The sequence below is a fragment of the Physeter macrocephalus genome, unplaced genomic scaffold, assembly GCF_002837175.3.
Source record: "Physeter macrocephalus isolate SW-GA unplaced genomic scaffold, ASM283717v5 random_62, whole genome shotgun sequence".
NCBI classification, from domain to species: Eukaryota; Metazoa; Chordata; class Mammalia; order Artiodactyla; family Physeteridae; genus Physeter; species Physeter macrocephalus.
The window spans coordinates 68,447-87,629 of NW_021145348.1; the positions used below are offsets into that span (position 1 = coordinate 68,447).

General features: G+C 46.1%; 1 protein-coding gene across 15 annotated transcripts in view; it reads right to left on the reverse strand.

The window, feature by feature from the left end:
• METTL23 (methyltransferase 23, arginine) overlaps window positions 1–19,183 on the reverse strand; it is a 115,470-nt gene that overhangs the window by 60,266 nt on the left and 36,021 nt on the right. For 10 of the 15 annotated variants that reach the window (XR_008616520.1, XR_008616517.1, XR_003678161.1 and 7 more), the window contains 2 exons: window positions 1,834–2,011; window positions 1,580–1,704 (listed from right to left, as the gene is read on the reverse strand). The exons of 1 other annotated variant lie outside the window; for it this stretch is intronic. The gene's annotated coding sequence lies outside the window, so the exon portion shown is untranslated. Of the gene's footprint in view, window positions 1–114; window positions 132–1,579; window positions 1,705–1,833; window positions 2,012–6,872; window positions 6,933–17,660; window positions 18,031–19,183 lie in introns of those variants that run through there. 4 more of the 15 variants (XR_008616518.1, XR_003678163.2, XR_003678166.2 and 1 more) reach the window with 4 other exon arrangements.

Below are 19,183 nucleotides of genomic sequence, written 5' to 3' on the forward strand. Positions count from 1 at the left end.
GTGCCCCGCAACGGGAGAGGCCACAACAGTGAGAGGCCCGCGTACCGCAAAAAAAAAAAAAAAAAAAAAGTTCCCGGGAGTCAATGCGAGAACTTAACAGATGACCATAAGGTAACAGCCTACCCTGCAAGCTGAAAGCAAGAGGAAACATTTGTTTGTTCGTAAGTGTTGGGAGGAAGAAAAATCGATACCATCAGGGCCACTGCATCGTTCTTAACAGAGAACCTTGTCAAATTTTGGATTTTTGTCAATTTGATAGGTCAAAAATGTTAGCTCAGTGAAACTTTAATTTGCATTTTTCTTATTATGTAAAAGTTTGCACAACCATTCAAATGTTTAGGGGCTCCTTGCATTTTTTTCCCCCCTGTAAACTGCCCGTTCCTGTCTCTTCCTGTTTTCTACTGACTACCAAACATTTAATTTCAGGTTTAATTCACCGAACACCACCCATTTCCGATTATCTGGCCATAATTTGGGGTACAGCACCCGTCATCCTTAAGCCCTGATCCTGAATTGAGAAGGGAATCTAGATAATTCCAGGGAAAGCTCACCAAATTCAGGAGCCTTAGTGGAAGTCAAAACACGAAACTAAGTAGACCTCCGCCTGCAGCACGATTTCAACCAAGTGTTAATTGCCTATTTTATATACTCTGAAGAACCACGCACCCGCAGATTGGACCAATCATTCTCAACGGCCAGTATCCTTAGCGGCGCCTCAGTGGTTCAAGCATCTGCCAATCTACTGCGAAGGCGGAGCTCTTGATTGCCATTGGCTCCACCCGAGCCCGCTTCCCTCTGAGGTGGGAATTCCGGATGTCCCGTCGCGTCCAGACAGGTTTCCTCAGTGATTGACAAGGGCCTTTGTCCAATAAGGAGTGCAGGCTGGCTCATCCCGCCCACACGAGGCCTTGCCTAGATCCTCCGCGGCCGAGGCAGCCGGGGGCTGGTTAGGGGCGGGGCTCTCGGCCGGGTGCGAGTCCCCAGGGCTTCTTTGGAGCCCAGCCCCTCCCGGCTGCCAGCCCTTCTGAGCTCAAGTCAAAAGATCCCTCCTTGTACCGAGTTCCCCGCCGCGTCGGGGTGCGGCCTGGCGAGCTGTCTTGACTGGGGCCGCCTCTTACTTCCCTACCGAGGCCAGGTTCCCACAGCTTAGCAAACAGCAAAGCCTGAGCCGCGCACCGAGCTAGACCCAAGATATGAAGACGAATTCGAGCCGGTCCCTGCACCCCAGGAGCCCACCACCACCACTGCCTTCCCCCCAGCACTCCCCAAGCCCGCCCTAGACTCCCAGACCACTGTCCCACCTCCGAATCCAATACACCCCCAAACCCCCCTGTTATTCACGTTCCCGTTATCCCCGCGCCCAAGGCAAAATCCAGCAGATCCTTCTGATCAGGCAACTGCACGCACCCATATATTCTCACTAAGGTGTCTTGGCATTGGGCTGACCTTCAAGAAGGTGCAAGGAGAAATGCACACTTTCCCACACCTGTGCTCGCCCTTTCACGTTATGCCCGAGGCGCTTAAGCTGAGGTTTGCCAAAGCAGCTGCTGAATAAGTGTGAAGATCAAGTTGGACTCACCACCTGGCCTGAATGATCAAATTGTTTCCATTCCGACACCCAAATCCGGCCCACTTGGAGGCTCCACAGCCTTAGAGGGTTCCCACCAACAGCGAGTCTTTGGGCCTGAGGGTGGCCTGGGTCCTCTACAAATGAAAAAGAGAGCCATGCCCCAGAGCAGGTTGGGTCATCAGGGGTTACCGAACTGTTAAAAAAAATCCATCTGCAATCAGGGGTTTTTTGGTAAATTTCATTTCTCTCATCTCTTTATGTACCTTAATTACTTTTTGTTGAGCGCTCCAACAGGAGACAGGTTATAATGACAGGCTGTCAGTTATTTAGCTTCTTCAAAGGTTGATCATATTCACCTCAGAACTGTGTTAGGCGGTGTCTTTGGTTCCCTCGCAATCAGCTTCAATGATACTGCAAGTTGAGTTTCAGGAGAGGAGACAGCTGCAAGGGGAATGAAATTAAGAAAATTGTTCCAGGAAGAAAAGGTTTAATGAAGGAAATGGGAGCAAAGGGACAAAACACATAGGATTCAAATTTGAATATTGAGTGGTGTGAAATGGCACGTTCACCCTTCCAGACATTTACTGAGTCTGTCTTCAAGCAAAAACACTATGCTGGATGATGTAATGCAAAATGCCTAGGTGAGAGGAAGGTTCACTAACTTTTTGGAGCACGTGCTAAATGCAGAGAACTGTGTGCCTTTCCAACGCTCTCTCATGAATCTTCACAACTCTGTGAAGGACATAACGTTCTCCTTCTACAGAAGAAGAAAACAAGATTCAAAAAATACTGATGATCCAATTAAAAAAAAAAAACGAGTAAAGGATCTTAATAGACTTTTCTGCCAAGAAGACATACAAATGGCCAATAAGCACATGAAAAGATGTTCAGCAGGCAAAGGAAATGTAAATCAAAACCACATGGGAAAAAAAAACAAAAAACAACAAAAAAAAACCACATGGAGACACCACTTCAGGATCACTAGAATGGCCATAATGAAAAAGACAATAACAAGTGTTGGTGAGAATGTGGGAAAATTGGAATAGTCACACACTCTTGATGGGAATGGAAAATGGTGCAGCTGCTTTGGAAAACAATGGCAGTTCCTCCGAATATTCAACAAAGAATTGCCATGTGACTCAACAATTCTACTGCTAGGTATATACCTGAGTGAAATGAAAACATACACCCATGCTCACCACAAAAAAGAAATGGTAATTGTGTGACGTGATGGAGGTGGAAATCATTTTGCAATATATGTGTATTAAATTAATCCATTGTACACCTTAAACTTACACAATGTTATATGTCAATTACAGCTCAATAAAACTGAAGAAAAACAAAAAACTTATGTCCACAGAACAACTTACAAATGAATGTTCATGGCAACATTATTCATAAGAGCTAAAAGGTGGAAACAACCCAAACATCCATCAACGGATGAATGGACAAATAAAATGTGGTAAATGGATATAATGGAATATTATTGAGCAATAAAAAAGGAATGGAGTAGTTACATGCTACCACATGGATGAATGCTGAAACTATTATACTAAGTGAAAAAAGCCAGATACAGGACTTCCCTGGCGGTCCAGTGGTTAAGCCTCCGAGCTCCCAATGCAGGGGGCACAACAGGTTCAATCCCTGATCGGGAAAGATCCCGCATGCCACATGGTGTGGCAAAAAAAAAAAAAAAAAAAAAGCCAGATACAAAAGACCACATATTGTATCATTCCGTTTATATGAAATGTCCGTTTATATGAAATTTATAGACACAGAAAGTAGATTAGTGGTTGCCTAGGGCTGGGGGTTGGGTGGCAGGGAAGAGGATTGACTGCTAATGGGTTACAGGGTATTTAGGGGAAGGGATGAACGCATTCAAAATTGATCATGATGGACTTCCCTGGCGGTCCAGTGGTTAAGACTCTGTGCTTCCAATGCAGGGGGCGCGGGTTCAATCCCTGGTTGGGGAACTAAGATCCCACATGCCGCATGGTGTGGCCAAAAAAACCCAAAAAACAGAAAAAAACTGATCATGATGATGTTTGCACAACTCTGTGAATATACTAAAAACCATTGAATTGACTGCTTTAAATAGATGAATGGTATGGTATATGAATTATACCTCAACAAACCTGAAATATATATAGTTCTTGATTCTGATATATAGTTTTTGCTTTTGTTTGTGTCTGGTTGCATTCCAGTCCAAATGGTAACATGAGCACATATTGTGGATGCCTCATTAATATTTTGATTTTTTTTTTTAATCTGTAACCATGAGGGAAAAAAAAGACATGCCTTGGGTATGTAAGAACACAACTAATGTTCACTGTGAGCTTGTGCCTGGCTCTGTGACGAGAACTTGATGTTCTGTGTGATATAGTCCTTACGAGAAAAGTGGTGTGTGGCAGTTTGAGCCCCCGGGAAAGTGGAGATCTGCACAGAAGAGGCTCGTTAGGGAGTGCTCCTGGAATCAGCGCCCGTGGGAGGAAGGGAAGGGGCAGGACCCGGTCAAGGGAGAAGTTGGATCCGACACAGTCTCAATAGAGACTGAAGCAGACCCTGTGGGGAGTTTTGAAGATGGGATGGCCCTTCAGAGCCTATGGGGTGTGAGGACCAGGCCTTAATACAACCCTGCCCATCAGCCAGTGGATGCTGGCTGCTCCCCGGGGAAGATGCTGGCTGTTCTCCCCAGTGAGGCACCTCCCCACAGGGGCTGACAGTGGAGGGAACAGCCTTCATTACTGATGGGGAATCTGGGTGGCACGTCAAAGCATCCATCATGATTATTATCTGAATGTGACACATAAGAAAATTGAAGCCTAGAGAGGCTAAGTAACTCGCCCAGTGTGGCAGGTGAGTATGTCGCAGGAGGCATTCAAATCTGAGATCTGGAGGAGGCTGGCTGCAGAGCTGAGGGCTTTTAGCTAAACTGCCTCTGCCCTGAGGAACTTTGAGAGGCTAGTATGGAGAAGAGAACCACAGCCGTGTACTGCAGAGGACTGCTCCCTCCAGAGGTGCTGCACAGCCAGGAGTGGTGGGTTCCTGGAGCAGGGGCCCCTCTGGGGCCACCAGCAGGGTGGCTTGTTAGAAAACTGCAGGATTCTCCACCCCACGCTGCTCTGGACCAGCCGCAAAGCGCCAAGCTCCCCTCCCCAAGAAGACATGCTACATGCTATAGAGCCACCTTCTGTTTCTGACTCCTCCCTGCCACCCACCTGGCAAACCCCCAGCCCATAATGCAAACAGAGACCACGTTAAAAATGAACAGGGAGGGCTTCCCTGGTGGCGCAGTGGTTGCGCGTCCGCCTGCCAATGCAGGGGAACCGGGTTCGCGCCCCGGTCTGGGAGGATCCCGCGTGCCGCGGAGCGGCTGGGCCCGTGAGCCGTGGCCGCTGAGCCTGCGCGTCCGGAGCCTGCGCTCCGCGGCGGGAGAGGCCACAGCAAAAATGAACAGGGAGTCTCATATCAGGGAGATGAGCAGGCAGCCAAGTAAACGGGAAGCTAGAATGAGACTCCCATCGCCTCGTTTTCCATAAATAATATAGATAGCAGACACCAAAGATGGGGTCAAGCAAAGGAGATCATCTCTGCGAACGTTGGAATTATTGTTTTTCACTTACACGCGGTATCAGTCAGAGCTCCTCCTAGTAATAGAAACCAATTCCAGCGGATTCAAGAGGAAGAGGGATATATTAAAAAGAAATTGGAGCTTAGATCACCAGGAGGCCTGGAGAACCAGAACTGGTCCGTCGAGGACAGTGATGCTTCTGGCACGCAAAGCTTGCAGCTGGCTTCACTGACCTTCTTGGTCAAGGACCCTCTGTTAGCTCCTGCCAGCTGCCCCAGGAACTCTGTTGTGTTCAGACACCTCCTCAAGCACCTTCCACAGTCTCTTCTCTTCGGACTCAGCCCTTAGGGCAATCGGGAAGTGCAGGGCAGCTCTCAACCCGTGGGATGCAGGCGTCTTGGATAAATGCCCCAGGCTGCCATCCTTGGGGCCCTCCTGCACGGTCCCCGGCAGGCATGAGCCTGGTTGCTCACAGAGGAAACAGCTCAACAACGCTCCCTTCACTGGCTTTTCCTCCTTCCCTATCTCAGCATCTCACACTCGACTCCTTCACTCCTGCTTCCTGGGGACACTTCCCAAATAAACTCCCTGCACTCAAGTCCTGACTCAGGCTCTGCTGTCTGGGGAGCACAAGGTGAGACACACACACGTACTAAAAGTACCAAAAAGGCCTGGTTACAACCACATTCATGACAGGTAGGGAAGAAGGGAGAAGAATGGAATTAGGAAGGGGGACAAAGAGGATTTTCACTTAAATCACGATAAAGTTTGTTTCTATAAAATACATATATCACTGAAGCAAAAATGAAAACATAAGGACATTTTTAAACGTTGGGTATTACCACCTCCCACCCCTTAAGGAGGGCTATTATTCAAAAAAAACCCCATAGAAAAACAGAAATGAGGGACTTCCCTGGTGTTCCAGTGGTTAAGAATCCACGTTCCAATGCAGGGGACGTGGGTTCGATCCTTGGACGGGGAACTAAGATCCCACATGCCGCAGGGCAACTAAGCCCGTGTGCTGCAACTACTGAGCCTGTGTGCTGCAACTAGAGAGAAGCCCGAGTGCTGCAATGAAGGGCCTGCGCACCGCAACGAAAGATCCTGCACTAAGACCTGATGCAGCCAAAAATAAATAAATAAATATTTTAAAAAGAAAGAAAGAAAGATAAATAGAAAAGAACAAGTGTTGGTGAGAATTGGAGAAATTGGAACCCTTGTGCATTCCCTGTGCAGCCTCTGTGGAAAATAGTATGGCAGTTCCAAAAAAATTAAACATAGAATTACCATATGAGGGGAGTTCCCTGGTGGCCTAATGGTTAGCATTCTGGGCTTTCACTGCCGTGGCCCAGGGTTCAATCCCTGGTCGGGGAACTGAGATCCCACAGGCCATGTGGTATGGTCAAAAAAAAAAAAAGTCACCATATGATCCAGCAATTCCACCTCTGGGTATATACCCCCCAAAATTGAAAGCAGGGACTCGAACAGATATTAGTACAAGAATGTTCAGAGCAGGATTAGTCAAAATAGCCAAAAGGTGGGAACAACCCTAACACCATCTACAGATGAATGGATAAACAAAACATGGCATATACATACAACGGGACATTTTTCAGCTTTCAGAAGGAAGGAAATTTTGAGACATGCTACTACATGGATGAAACTTGAGGACATTATGCTGAGTGAAATCAGCCAGACACAAAAGGATAAAGATGGTATGATTCCACTTACATGAGGTCTCTAGAGCAGTCACTTCATAGATACAGGAAGTAGAATGGTGGTTGCCAGGGGCTGGGGGAGGCGGGAGGGGGGAGTTAGTGTTGAATGGGCACAGAGTTTCAGTTTGGGAGGATGCAAAAATTCTGGAGATGGATGGAGACGACGGTTCCACCACAATGTGAAGATACTTAATGTCACTTAACTTGGTTAACACACTCATTCGTAACACATATTAATATACTTAAATACTTCTACATAATAATATGCCTAAAATGGTCAATTTTTATGTTATGCAGATTTTACCACAATAAAAAAATTACACACAAAATAATTCTGGGCCAGGTGTATCTGGATGTTTTATTCCCTATTTTATTTTATTTTCTTTAAAGAAGGATCAACTTTTTTTTTTTTTAATTAATTTATTTATTTTTGGCTGTGCTGGGTCTTCGTTTCTGTGTGAGGGCTTTCTCCAGTTGCGGCGAGTGGGGGCCACTCTTCATCGGGGAGCGCGGGCCTCTCACTGTCGCGGCCTCTCCCGTTGAGGAGCACAACAGGCTCCAGACGCGCAGACTCAGTAGCTGTGGCGCACGGGCTTAGTTGCTCTGCAGCACGTGGGATCTTCCGAGACCAGGGCTCGAACCCATGTCTGCTGCATTGGCAGGTGGATTCTTAACCACTGCGCCACCAGGGAAGCCCTATTCCCTATTTTAAATAGCAAGGAAATCTCTCTTAATAAAAGAAGAGAACATGGAAATTTGAAAAAAATTCATATAAGCAAATGGCTAATAAATACGTAAAAAGATGCTCAACCTCGGGCTTCCCTGGTGGCGCAGTGGTTGAGAATCCGCCTGCCGTTAGAGGGGACGCGGGTTCGTGCCCCGGTCTGGGAGGATCCCACATGCCGCGGAGCGGCTGGGCCCCTGAGCCATGGCCGCTGGGCCTGTGCGTCCGGAGCCTGTGCTCCGCAACGGGAGAGGCCACAGCAGTGAGAGGCCCGCATACCGGAAAAAAAAAAAAAAGATGTTCAACCTCAGGGTCGCCAGACAAAGGTAAGTGAAAGCAAGAATCTTTTGCTTCTTTTAAGCCATCAGAGTAGCAAAATAAAGGTTGATCACGTCACATTTTGCAAAGGTATAAACAAAATAATATTCTTACATCCTACTGGTGGAAATATGAATTGGCCAGGCAATTTGGTATAATTTTTTTAAATTTATTTTATTGAAGTATAGTTGATTTACAATGTTGCGTTAGTTTCAGGTGTACAGCAAAGTGATTCAGATATATATATATATACTTTTTCATATTATTTTCCATTATGGTTTATTACACGATATTGAATATAGTTCCCTGTGCTATACAGTAGGACCTTGTTGTTTAACCATTGACTACCTTCGTTTTTAATATAATTTATAATTGTAGGTCTGTATGATTTATTGTGCTTTTTTTACTTTGGTATAATTTATGAAAATTTAAACAAGATATACTATAAGGCAGCAATCCCAATTCCTGCTATCTATCCTAGAGAGAGATTGAGGAGCACATGGGTATAAGCCCAGGAAGGTTCATGACAGCAACTGTGTAATCACAGAAAATTAGAAACAGGGGTGGTTTATTACAGGATATTGAATATAGTTCCCTGTGCTATACAGTAGGACCTTGTTGTTTAACCATTGACTACCTTCGTTTTTAATATAATTTATAATTGTAGGTCTGTATGATTTATTGTGCTTTTTTTACTTTGGTATAATTTATGAAAATTTAAACAAGATATACTATAAGGCAGCAATCCCAATTCCTGCTATCTATCCTAGAGAGAGATTGAGGAGCACATGGGTATAAGCCCAGGAAGGTTCATGTCAGCAACTGTGTAATCACAGAAAATTAGAAACAGGGGCTTGGGCTTCCCTGGTGGCGCAGTGGTTGAGAATCTGCCTGCCAATGCAGGGGACAGGGGTTCGAGCCCTGGTCCGGGAAGATCCCACGTGCCGCGGAGCAACTGGGCCCGTGAGCCACAGCTACTGAGCCTGCGCGTCTGGAGCCTGTGCTCCGCGACAAGAGAGGCCGCGAGAGTGAGAGGCCCGCGCACCGCGATGAAGAGTGGCCCCCGCTCGCCTCAACTAGAGAAAGCCCTCGCACGGAAATGAAGACCCAACACAGCCAAAATAAATAAATAAATTAATTAATTAATTTTAAAAATAAATTAAAAAAACAACAGGGGCTTCCCTGGTGGCGCAGTGGTTAAGAATCTGCCTGCCAATGCAGGGGACACGGGTTCCATCCCTGGTCTGGGAAGATCCCACATGCTACAGAGCAACTAAGCCCCTGCACCACAACTACTGAGCCTGCACGATAGAGCCCGCGAGCCACAACTACTGAGCCCACATGCCACAACTACTGAAGCCCGCGTGCCTAGAGCCCGTGCTCCGCAACAAGAGAAGCCACCACAATGAGAAGCCCACGCACCACAATGAAGAGCAGCCCCCGCTCGCTGCAACCAGAGAAAGCCAGCGCACAGCAATGAAGACCCAAGGCAGCCAAAAATAAATAAATAAATAAATTTATAAGAAAAGAAAAGAAACAGCCTGGGACTGTGGGATGTTATGAGGTAAAATTTTGTGGGTTTTTTTGGCCACGCCACACAACTTGCGGGATCTTAGTTCCCCAACCAGGGATCCAACCCGGGCCCCCGGCAGTAGAAGCACGGAGTCCTACCCACTGGACCACCAGGGAAGTCCCTGTTATGAAGAAATTAAAAGGAAAGAAGCCATGTTACGTATCTGCAAGGATAGATCCCTAAGACACATCCTTAAGAAATACAAGCAATTGCAGAGCAATTATTTTAATTATTAGGGACTCATTTTATGTAGCAAATTTAATTTGCAGGCATACAAATTATTATAAATGATTTGGTGATTACTGTGGGATTTTTGGCTGTCAACTGGTTCTGTGTGTGGTTCTAATTTGGGATTCAGTGGAAGACTGAGCCCACGGTTATAAAGGGTCTGAACCATGTGTATGATAAGCTAAATACAACCCAACTGCAGGTGAATGGACAGAGAAATAGTAAGACTTGGCACTTCCCAAATTTTTCACTTAGGGTTTTTAATTTTTTCTTTATTTATTGTTTTATGTAAACAAGTATAGCACTTGGTAATAGATTTCTAGGATTTGATTTAAAGGCTTTTTTTCTTTAAGGCTCTTTATGGAAAATTTCAAACATACGCAAATATAGAGGAAATCATGTCATAAAACCCTCGGTATAGGGCTTCCCTGGTGGCGCAGTGGTTGAGAGTCCGCCTGACGATGCAGGGGACGCGGGTTCGTGCCCCGGTCCGGGAAGATCCCACGTGCCGCGGAGCGGCTGGGCCCGTGAGCCATGGCCGCGGAGCCTGCGCGTCCGGAGCCTGTGCTCCGCAACGGGAGAGGCCACAACAGTGAGAGGCCCACGTACCAAAAAAAAAAAAAAAAACCCTCGGTATAAACAAGGTCCTACTTGTTTAGCACAGGGAACTATATTCAATATCCTGTAATAAACCATGATGGGAAAGAATATGAAAAAATATATATATGTATAACTGAATCACTGCTGTACGCCAGAAACTAACACAACATTGTAAATGAACTATACTTTAATAAAATAGATTACAAAAACAAAAAACCCTCCGTATTTATCACTCAGTTTCAACAGTTACCCACGTTTGCCAATCTTATTTCACTTCCTCCCCTCACCCCTGGCCAGCCTTTTTCAGCCAAACACAGACATTATGTCATTTTACCCATAAGTACATCAATACGCATCCTTAATAAGAGCATTTGAAAAAAAAATCATGTGCCATTGTCCCCTTAATAAAATGAATAATTCCTCAATATCATCTAATCTCTGATTGTCTAAAGTAGCTGGTTTTTTCAGATCAGAATCCAAACAAGAGCTACACACCACATGTGACTGTGCCTCAAAGTCTCTTTTATTACATAATAGTCTTCTCTCCTTTTTTAAAAAAATGACATTGATTTGATAGAGAAACCAGGTCATTCATATGTCTTATAAAATCTTCCACTTTCTGGATTTGGCAGGTGGGGTCCTCATGGTATAGTTTTCCCTAGTCCTTTATACGCTGCGTTTCCTGTGAACTGGTGGTTAGCTCCAAAGGCTTGATCATATTCATTTGCGTTGGTTTTGGCCAGAACTCTTCACAGGTGGTGCCACGTTTATTTTTATTTTTATTATTTTATTATTTTATTTATTGATTTTTGGCTGCGTTGGGTCTTCGTTGCTGCATGCAGGCTTTCTCTAGTTGTGGCGAGCGGGGGCTACTCTTCGTTGTGGTGCGCGGGCTTCTCATTGCAGTGGCTTCTCTTGTTGCACAGCATGGGCTCTAGGCACTCGGGCTTCAGTAGTTGTGGCTCGCGGGCTCTAGCGCACAGGCTCAGTAGTTGTGGCGCCCGGGCTTAGTTGCTCCGTGGCATGTGGGATCTTCCCGGACCAGGGATGGAACCCATGTCCCCTGCATTGGCAGGCGGACGCTCAACCACTGCGCCACCAGGGAAGCCCCAGTGCCACATTAGTGGTGCCAGGATTGGCCAGAGGAGTCATGTGGTGTCAGCCTGATCCCTCCAGGATCCCATCTCATGGTTTTAGCATTCATTGATGAGCATTGCCTTAGGGTTTGCTAAGATGGTGGTTTTCTAATTCTGTTCTTCCTCTTGCACTTATTACTAGAATTCTGTAAAGAACTTTCCTTTACCGGTTCTATGATTTCACTAAAATAGTTTGAATAGGAAAGAAAATTTTTTACATCGACTCCTGTGAGCCTTTTTTCCCTTTGGTAATTTTTTAAATTTTGAAACAATGTTTGACTTACAGAATAGTTACAAGAATAGGACAAAGAACTCTCATAGACCCTCCATCCAGATTCCCCAATTGTTTGCATTTCACCCCTGTTGCTGACTCATTTTCTCTTTCAAATATACAACTTTTTAACTATTGGAGAGTGAAGTGCACACACAATGCTCCTTCACCTACAAATACAATAGTGCGTATTTCCTAAGAACAAGGACATACTCTTAAATAATCATGAACAATGGTTGATATCAGAAAATTAACATTGATACAATGCTACTATTTAATCTATGACCCTATTCATGGTTTGCCAGTTGTCCCAACAAATCTTTTATTTAAAAAAAAAATTCTATTCCAGGATCAAGGCCAGGATTCAGCATTGCATTTAATCTCTTTTTTCTTTAGTCTCCCCCAGTCTGGAATGGCTTCTAAGTCTTCTGGTCTTTCGTAACCTTGACATTTTTGAAGAATACAGACCAGTTATTTAGTAGCTTCTGTGAACTTCTAACGCGATTAGTCTTTGATAGCTTCCTCGCTTTCTGGCATAACAAGATGTCCCAAGTTCATCTGTACCTTCCCTATTCCCTATCCTCATGGCCATTTCTCTAAAGATCCCTGGTTTCTTTCAGTGGGAAACGGGACATAGAGATGGGAACTGAATTCTGATGACACTGATAATGGGGGCGAGGCATGAGTGGGGGTAATGGGTAGGTGAGCAGCGCCCGCTGAAGCAGGGCTGGCCCCCCAGCTGTGCCCCAGACCCCTCGTCTGGGGGAACAGCATTTTCAGGCTGGCCTTTGTGGACCAGTTTTTCTGACTGGGAAAATCAGGGGGAATGTATGGCCCTTCTCCACTGGCGTGGCTTTGGGTGTGGTTCACCCAGTATAATCCCTGAGCTGTTTTCCTACTCCTTTTTCATTTTATGACTTGTGAGATTTGCCTTTTCTTAGCTAACATTATTGATTTATTGGAGGTGCAAACGCAGAACTGGGACATCAGGAGGCTGTCAAGGAAGGGTCAGAACACCTGTATAAACATTAGGTGACTGAGCAAAGCAGAACTGCAGCCATAAACGCACACAGTGGCACAGGGGAGTCGATTTGCCCCAGGCCGGCCGGCCCGCCTGTGCATCTCTGGATGCCATTGTTCTTAGCAGAGTCCTTCCCGTCGTGCTTAGACAGGCTCCTGACCCACTGGGAATATGGCTGTTCTACTAACAGCAATCCTGTCTCTTGTTCTTATGAATTATCTAAAAGAACAAACTTCTTAAGTGATACGCAATCCTGGGTCCTGGGTTCCTACCATTCCACCGTCCCGGGGGCCACAGCTCCCAGGGAAACAGGAAGGCTGAAGTAAAAGGACAAGAAGAGGTTGCCTACCGTTGGGAGGCTAAGGAGCCTGCACATTTGCCTTTTCTGTTTTCCATAATGAAGCGTAGCAGAAAATGCTCCGGGGCTGTCTCAGGACAGAACTGCAGGTGTCAGAGAGAAGGGAGATTGGGGGCATCAAAGGAGCAGGGGGTGGGGGTGGGCTGGGGGGAGGCTGGGGGGCAGAAACTGTGGTCCAGACAAGAATCTAAGTGCAGCCATTTCCTTGAGCCTCAACTCAGTTCTCTATTTTCTAAGCACCACTTCCCACCATTCTAGGCTAACTGCCTTTCCTGTCCCTTGCAACGTCTTGGGCAGGTTCAGACGCTTTAGGTTGTTAAGACTCAGGCCAGCTCTGTTTCAAACTTCACTTGCACATGTGACTCAGAGCTTCGTCAGCTCCTCTCCCCAAACAAGCTGGGGCGCTGACCCGGGTTGCTGGGAGAATGCGGGAGACTGCGGGTGGGTGTGGTCTGGTTCTGTGATACCTCCTACTCCCTCTCTTTTCAAGGCCTACCTTCCTAGCTTCCCTGGTGTAGAGAGCAACAAATGGAAATGGAAACCGCTGGGGTGGGAATTATTAAGGGGGAACAGACCCCTTAATTTAACCTGCTGTGTGTCCAAGACAGGGAAGGCCCCAGGTCTGGCCGGGTTTAGTTCTATCTACTACTCGTCTCTGATGATAGGGTGGACTCCACATAGATGCACAGATTACGTAAGACGTGTAACAAGTGTTATTGATCAAATCTTGGTAGGGTACATGTGAGTGCAAAGGACAGAGGGGTCAATTCTAATTGGGGTGTAGAGGGACTTAACCTGCTTTCGTTTCCCAAACAACCCAAGAACCAGTGGATTCCAGAAGCTTTAGGGGCCCTATCTGATACAAGAGCTTCATCTAGTACATGAATGATGATACAGGGCAAGACTGTTTCAGACACAGTACAGCTCCATGCATGACTTATTCATGCAGATGAGTCCTACTTGGTTTCTCCTGCCTTTAGTGGTTTCTGAACTTGTATGCTGGTGAAAGTTCTGGGGGATGAACCGAGCTGACATGGAACATTCCTCTTCTACACTTAAAAGAAGTGAGCCACTCAACTGCCAAGACATGGAAACAACCTCAATGTCCGTCAACAGGTGAATGGATAAAGAAGATGAGGTGTATATATACACAATGGAATACTATGCAGCAATAAAAAGAGAATGAAATAGTGCCATTTGCAGCAACATGGATGGACTTAGAGATTATCATACTAAGTGAAGTAAGTCAGAAATGAGAAGCAAATACCATATGATATCACTTATATGTGGAATCTAAAAAAAAGACACAAATGAACCTCTCTACAAAACAGAAACAGACTCACAGACATAGAGAACAGACTTGTGGTTGCCAGCGGGGTTGTGGGGGTGGAGGAGGGATAGGTTGGGAGTTTGGGGTTAGCAGATGCAAAGTATTACACTGTATATAGGATGGATAAACAACAAGGTCCTACTGTATAGCACAGGGAGCTATATTCAATATCCTGTGATAAACCATAATGGAAAAGAATATAAAAAAGAATGTATATATATATATATATATATGTATAATTGAATCACTTTGCCATACAGCAGAAACTAACACAACATTGTAAATCAACTATACATTAATTTAAAAAAAGAGACAGAGAGAAAGACAGGGCACACACGATTGAGAGGTTGGGAGATTATGGGAATAAAAAGTGAACTGGAAAAAAGAAAAAGTAGTGAGCCACTGAACATCACAGATACTTGCAGAGCTAGTTGGGACCTCAGAAGGCATCTGGTCAACCAATTCATGTTCCAGATGGTGACGTTAAGGTTCAGCTAAGCCCTGGGGCCAACCAGTGTGGTGGTGCACGTGCCCAGGCTCCCTGGGTTCAAATCCTGGCTGTGCTACTTCCTAGCTGAATGATCTTGGGCAAATTACCGTGTACCTCATTTTCTTTATCTGTAAATGGCGGCTTTAACTACCAGCTTCACGGGGTTGTGTGAAAGGAAAATCAAAACGGAGTTGGTATTGCCAAGAGCACTAAAATGGAGGCCACTGAAGAAGTGTGACTTATGCACATCTCAGCCCAGATGGAATCTGAACTTGGATCACTTCTTGTCTTAACACAGGCATCCAGATATCTGCCCAATATTCCAGAAACTCAAGATACTTATTGGATCCTTACTTGAAAATAAGTCCATTGGAAAAAAAATTTATAAGAAAATGAATCTGTATCTGAAGGGTGACATCAGTGATTAAGCTTGAGAAATTAACCAGATATTGTTAATATATTTGACAAATGAACAGCAGGGTTTTGAATTGTAAAAGAAAAGAAATCTGCGCTGAGGTTGAAAAGTATACTGCTGATGTTTGGGGAAATTTTTTTTTTAATAAATTTATTTATTTTTGGCTGCATTGGGTCTTCATTGCTGCACGCAAGTAGGTAGCCCCTGCTCTCCCCAACTAGAGAAAAGCTCACGTGCAGCGATGAAGACCCAATGCAGCCAAAAATAAATAAATAAATAAACAAATTTATTTTAACAAAAAAAAGACAGTGGGTTCAAGTCCCTATCTGAGTTGTGTGGTTTCATAACCATTAACGAGTGATTTGTCCAAAGTTATAGAGCTACACGGCGGCAGGGTGTGATGAGGGAGGGAGAAGCAAAGGGGGATAAACTGCACCGCAGAAGGTGCCTGCTTCCTGTCGAAGCCGCTGACGCCCTGTTAGACCCATGAGCTGCAGAAAAACAGCTTTCCCAACCTGAGAAGGGGGAGGACAGCCCAAGAATCAAAGGACTTTCATTTCCAAAGACACCTGAAGGTCATTCTTTTTATTTTATTTTTTATTTTTTTAAAATTTATTTTTATTTTTGTGGTACGTGGGCCTCTCACTGCTGTGGCCTCTCCCGTTGCGGAGCACAGGCTCCGGACGCGCAGGCTCCGCGGCCATGGCTCACGGGCCCAGCCGCTCCGCGGCACGTGGGATCTTCCCGGATCGGGGCACGAACCCGTGTCCCCTGCATCGGCAGGCGGACTCTCAACCACTGAGCCACCAGGGAAGCCCTGAAGGTCATTCTTATTGTATGACTTGGCCAACGGTTGCCTTTATTGGTGGCAACCGTGCAATTAGGTGATAAAGGTCTCCACTGTAAAGGACCCACATACGATGTGTAATTAAATGTGCATTTCTGAGAACCAAAGCCAAGCTAAAACTTAAAAACAAAACACAATAAATCTTCCTTTAGATGCAGAGAAAAGATTCCATTAACTTCTTGTTTCTGAACAGCCTACTGCTCCGAGATAGGGGCAGTGCTCTAAAATAAACACCAACACTCCTACCAAATGGGCAAAAACAAGAGCAAACAAAAGCAAGAGCAAATGACACACCCAAGTGGAGCTTGAATTCTGGAAGCAGGTGGATCTCAACTGGTAAGAATGAGCTCCTGGCCTGGAAGGAAGTGCTGTCAATTTTAATTCTGTGTGTGAGTCAATGCCACAAGCATGAAAGAAACTGTATGTAATTAGTTTGCTTCTTTGCAGAGAGCTGTTTAAATGGAGTATTCTACTGGGAAGCGGTTATGTAAAGGACGATGCAACACAAAGGACCCAGGTGGGAAACTGGAAAAAAACCCTCTGATCTGGGTGGTGTCCTCTCTACCCGTTTGCCTGCTTTGTCGGGCGCTGGGCACAGTCAAAGCCTTGCCCCCTGGTTGCCAACAGCAGGTGTGACAGTCTGCCTTGGCTTGACTTTGCTGCACAACAGTCCTATTAGCATTTCCTTATTCTGCCAGCCCTGAGCTTGTGATTTTTTTGACATCGAAAAAATAGCTCCTCAGAATTTGTTTCCCAAAGCTTTACTTCACTTCCACCTTTTTTTTTTTTTTTTTTTTTTGGCCACGCCACTCAGCTTGCAGGATCTTAGTTTCCTGACCGGGGATTGAACCCAGGCCCTCAGCAGTGAAAGCACAGAGTCCTAACCACTGGACCACCAGGGAACTCCCCCACTTCCACCTTTTACGAGAAGTTTGAGATGTGTGAGAGAGGTTGTCCTGGAGAAAAAACCAGAACCGTGGAAGAAGGACGGATGTGTTCTCTAATGACCACGTGACTCTCATCGTACAGCAGTTGGGGGCTCCAGCCAAACAAGGAAAAGAAACACACAAGCTTATCACCACAAGTGCTGTGTTTAGGAGACCCTCGGGTTATATGGCACAAACCATGAAGGAAATCAGCACCATCCTCAACTTCCTGGAGCCCCCATCATCCCCCCCCTGGCCAAACCTGGGGGCTGAGTCTCCACCCAGCAACCTCACTGTACCTTTAGAACTCTCTCCAGCTCAAGACCTCCCGTGGCTTCTCATCACAATTAGAATAAACCGCATACTCTGGTTTTCTAGGGTAAGGGCAAATACAAGGAAAGAATAAGAGGCTTAATTCTCCTGTTGAAAGTAAAGGAAGAGATGTCCTTCCCCCTTCCTTTTCTTAGAGCATTTACTTTAGAACCCAGGCCCTCAGCAGTGAAAGCACAGAGTCCTAACCACTGGACCACCAGGGAACTCCCCCACTTCCACCTTTTACGAGAAGTTTGAGATGTGTGAGAGAGGTTGTCCTGGAGAAAAAACCAGAACCGTGGAAGAAGGACGGATGTGTTCTCTAATGACCACGTGACTCTCATCGTACAGCAGTTGGGGGCTCCAGCCAAACAAGGAAAAGAAACACACAAGCTTATCACCACAAGTGCTGTGTTTAGGAGACCCTCGGGTTATATGGCACAAACCATGAAGGAAATCAGCACCATCCTCAACTTCCTGGAGCCCCCATCATCCCCCCCCTGGCCAAACCTGGGGGCTGAGTCTCCACCCAGCAACCTCACTGTACCTTTAGAACTCTCTCCAGCTCAAGACCTCCCGTGGCTTCTCATCACAATTAGAATAAACCGCATACTCTGGTTTTCTAGGGTAAGGGCAAATACAAGGAAAGAATAAGAGGCTTAATTCTCCTGTTGAAAGTAAAGGAAGAGATGTCCTTCCCCCTTCCTTTTCTTAGAGCATTTACTTTAGAAAACCTGTACGTTCTTTCCCTGTCTCTTTGAAATGTATGTGAATCTGTTTAAAGCTAAAGAATCCTCTCGCCAGATCTTTCTCAAGGACTTGGGAAACCTCCCTTTGAAATGCCACCATCAAGGACGAGAGCACCCCACCTCCCAGCTTCTCCGGGAGCTCAGGAGCCTACGCCTATTTCCCTTTGGATAAAGCCAATTAGTGAACACAGATGGCCTCCCCAACCAACAAGGGAAGTTAGGATGAGTGCTGTGACACAGGATGCTGCTTAGCCCTCTTACTTGAGGACCAGTCACTGTTCCTCTCGCGAACGTGTTTGCGATAAGTTGTATCCGCTTGGCTCTAGAAAAGGGCGGGATGTCTTCCTGTCTCTGCCCCCTCTTAGTGGAGTGCCTGTGATGCATGTCAAATTCCGGTTTAATGCTTATTCAACGATGAAATTGTTTTCTTTCTCTTCTGCCTTTGTGGAGAGATGTTCTAGGTCGGGAGGAGATTTTGTTTTTACCTACCCTTCCCCCTCCTTCCCTTTGCACTCAGCTCCAGCCACCCTGGCCTTTGTACTCATCTTAAAAAGCGCTGAGCATGCTTCTGACTCAGGGCCCTACCTTTTTTGTTCTTCTGGCTCAGCCCAGTTTCTGCCCATAGATTTCCCGTGACTTGCTTCCTTCTTTTACCTGGTCATTCCTCAGAGAGCCCGTACCTGATCACAGCTCTCAACGCCCTTCATTTTGCCTCACAGCACTGATCACTATCTGTTCATTGACTCTAGTCTCTGCTGTAGGTTAACCCGCGTGAGGTCAGGACTTGGTCTGTGCTGCTCATCACTGTACCTGCCACATCGGAAGGAAATACAGTTAAAAATAAGTCTCCTGGGGCTTCCCTGGTGGCGCACTGGTTGCGAGTCCGCCTGCCGATGCGGGGGACGCGGGTTCGCGCCCCGGTCCGGGAGGATCCCACATGCCGCGGAGCGGCTGGGCCCGGGAGCCATGGCCGCTGAGCCTGCGCGTCCAGAGCCTGTGCTCCGCGGCGGGAGAGGCCGCAACAGT